At 37.3% G+C, this 3,733-nt stretch overlaps 1 pseudogene; it reads left to right on the forward strand.

Moving 5' to 3' along the window:
• The window catches only part of LOC107668356 (uncharacterized), a 12,286-nt pseudogene extending 9,412 nt beyond the window's left edge, over nucleotides 1-2,874 (forward strand).
• Nucleotides 2,875-3,733: the final 859 nt, after the last annotated feature.

The following is a 3,733-nucleotide window of genomic DNA, read 5'->3' on the forward strand; positions in this document are numbered from 1 at the left end:
AATGCAACACAAGCCGGTTGAAAATCAATAAAAATATGTGAAGACTTAAGTCAGTTGAGATGTTAAATTAATCTTACTTTCATTTGTATTATTTATTTGATTTGGGATTTGTTTTCAAATTTCAATTTGGTTTTGGTATTTGCCATATTTCAATTTCACAAAGAAATGTGCAGCATTTTGTCTGAGAAATAATAAAAGGATACCTTTTCATTTATAATTTAAGCTGAATAAGTAAGCTTTCCATTGATGTATGGTTTGTTAGGATAGGGTAATATTTGGAAATTTTACAACTATTTAAAAATCTGGAATCTGAGGGCGCAAAAAAAATCTAAATACTGAGAAAAATGCCTTTAAAGCTGTCCAAATGAAGTTCTTAGCAATGCATATTACTAATCAAAAATTAAGTTTTAATATATTTACAGTAGGAAATTTACAAAATATCTTCATGGAACATGATCTTTACTTAATATCCTAATGATTTTTGGCATAAAAGAGAAATGTATAATTTTGACCCATACAATGTATTGTTGGCTATTGCTACAAATATACCCCAGCGACTTAAGACTGGTTTTGTGCTCCAGGGTCACATTTGTCTTAAATCTCATTTTGTAAAAAAGAAATTGTGAGAAAAACGTATCGTGAAATCAGTATCGTGAATCGTATCACATTGTGAGTTGAGTGAATCGTTACAACCCTAATATATACAGTATTTTAATCAGCAAGGATGCACTGAATCAAATGTGACTTTTTTTAATGGTATAAATTATTTCTATTTCAAATTAATGCTGTTCTTTTTAACTTTCTATTCAGCAAATAATTCTGAAAGAAATATATCATGGTTTACACAACAATATTAAGCAGCACATTTGTTTTCAACATCGATAATAATCAAAAAATGCATCAAAATAGCACCAAATCAGCATATTAGATGATTCATATTATTATGATTTCTGAAGGACACTGAAGACTGGAGTAATGGCTAGTTAAAATTCAGCTTTGTCATCACAAGAATAAATTACATTTAAAATATATTCAAACAGAAAATAGTCATTTTAAATTCTAAAAATATTTCACAATTTAACTGTTTTTAAAGTACTTTTGATCAAAAAATGCAACCTTAAGCTTGAGAGACTTCTTCTAAAAAAAAAAACAATAAAAAAATCTCACCAATGTTAACATTTTGAACAGTAGTCTGTGACTGTTGCCTAAATTTTATAAAAGCATTATCCACTCGAGTCCTTGCATTACACGGCTTTTACCTCATGTTGTGCTTATAAACAACCCTTACACATAGTAAAATCACTGTAATGTACAGTCTTCTGTGGATTACTGCTTTAATAAATAGCATTCTAATGCAAAATCTATAAACCATGTCATTTGGTATGACAGGAAAGCTCAATACAATGGTTTCATGGTATATATATTTTTTCTCCAGGCAGATCTGAAGGAGCGGTACTCTGTGGGTGAACTGTTAGCAGATCTGGCCGGGTGCAGGGCCAGTCGGGTGCTGCTCTTTGTGGAGCAGAGCTACAGTGGAGTCCTCAGCAAGAGACTGATGGGATCTCTCAAACACGTCAATGTCGTGCTGCTGAACGGCCTGCCCTGGATGCACACAGCTGAGTTCTGGGCCTCTCTGCACCCATCCGAGTGCCTCATAGACCACCTCAGTAAGGTCAGACTTTACAAGCCTTTGTGAAGCTGCTCTCTTCAGATCACTCTTTTTATTGTTCAAAACAAGGTATACACCTTATTTTTAACTTGAGAGCAGGGCACAACAATTTGTAACTTGAATGTGTGAGGCTTACGGTGTCAGCCACTTCCATTCTATCTTTACAAAAACAATCTTTTACACTGCTTAACATTGCAAACTACTTTTTTTTATTATTGTGATCATAAATGCACTGGTTTGTAGTGCATATAGTTTTACCATTTACTGCATTGTTAATCTTCTAGTTATTTACTTGCAGAGGCTAATGAATCGTAAGCCTCACAATAGTTAAACTACATCAGTGCATTCATTCTAACGCATTTATTAATCTTAGTTAATGTTACCTTCACCATTTACTATTAAAATCAAAAGTTTTATCTCTTAGCATTATTTAATGGACCTGAGCCAACATGAACTAACAATGAACAGCTGTATTGTAAATATTGTAACAAATGAATTGCTCATTGTTAGTTCATTTTAATTGATCAATTAACTAATGTTAACTAATGGGACCTTATTGTAAAGTGTAAATGAATATCCTAGCTTCTCTTTTCCTTGTACTAAAAAAGAAAGGGGACAGAGGCAAGTTCAACGTTTATGACCTTACATCATAAACACAGTCTATACAACTCATGCTCTTTATTCTGCTGAGTCTTCTTAACTCTAATGACGGCTTTGTCTGTGGAACAGAACCAAATCCAAAAAAGTCAGTTTTGACTGAAAATGGTCACAAGACAAATGGTAACCAATGTTGTGTCGATGTGTCTTTTCTTTTTTTAGCCAACACAACATTTCAGATCTTCTGTGGCATAACTTAAATTTCTGCCTGTTTTCCACATAAAGCTATCGTATGACTTTAAGACTTTAAACTCACTCTCTCTATGCTTAATCTAACACCAGAGTTCTGGGACGCCCCGACTGGCTGATGCTGCTCTGGGACTGCTGAATGTGACTCTGGCTGGTGCTCCGTGTAACTCCACCCCTCCTCTCACTGAAGCTGAAATGAGGAAGGAGTACATGGGCTGCCAGAACCTCCCCACAGCTCTGTGGTACCAAAAACGGCCCAAGACTGACAATAGCAGGAATTGAGTGAACTGACAGTTTCCAGGACTAGAGCCAAGTCTACTGTTCCAAATACATAATTCGGACACTTAAGTGGAGTACTTCCATGGAAAACAAGTACCAATGAGTAGTCCTAGAAGTATGACTTTGTATAATGCACAAACTTCAAATTCATGACCAGCGCTTTCCTCACACACACACACAAAATAATCTACCTGTGTGCGCGTACTTAATTCACCCGGTGATGCACATAGACCTTGACAAGCTGTTGAGGAACGGAGACTACATAATGTGCGCTTAAGAGATCGAAAGAAGAGGCAGTAATGCAGGACAGAGAGAGAGAAAGCGTCTGACATGTCCTCACTTTGAACCTCAGTTCCCCTGCTTGCCACTCCGTAGAAGGTGTCCCGTAGGGAGCGTCCCATGCAAACTTCTCCTCTCTCCGCCTGCCGTGGGGGTTCAGTGCAGGGGCATCCACACTCCTTTACCGGAGTGCTCTTCCGTGGGTCATCGCACAGGGCACGCCAGGACCTGAACAATGGTGACAAGGCCACTCTGAAACACACCTTACACTCACTTGAACATTTCAGGACAAATCTCCTTGTCCCTCCTTCAGCTCAGTAAGCATGATTTAGTAATGAGAAATGTTCCCTCACCACGTCTGGACCCTAGCAGACACTGGGCTCTGCAAGAATGCATTTATGTCAGACCTCTTTTTCCACGCTGTACTAACCACTCTGTCCGCAGTATTCCCTTATCTCCGCAAACATTTAAACGCCAGTCACTGATAATGTTGACAGTGACAAGAAGGTATTTCAGGCCCCACGCCAGCTCCTGTGGGAATTCATACACATTCTTCAAAAATTACAGCCAGTAGGACGATATTTTTCCACAGTGTATCAGAACTATACACTATCGTTCAAAAGTTTGGGGTTAGTAAGATTTTTAAAAATGTTTTTGAAA

This window comes from Sinocyclocheilus anshuiensis, unplaced genomic scaffold, assembly GCF_001515605.1.
Source record: "Sinocyclocheilus anshuiensis isolate Anshui unplaced genomic scaffold, SAMN03320099.WGS_v1.1 scaffold1237, whole genome shotgun sequence".
In the NCBI taxonomy this organism is placed as follows: domain Eukaryota; kingdom Metazoa; phylum Chordata; class Actinopteri; order Cypriniformes; family Cyprinidae; genus Sinocyclocheilus; species Sinocyclocheilus anshuiensis.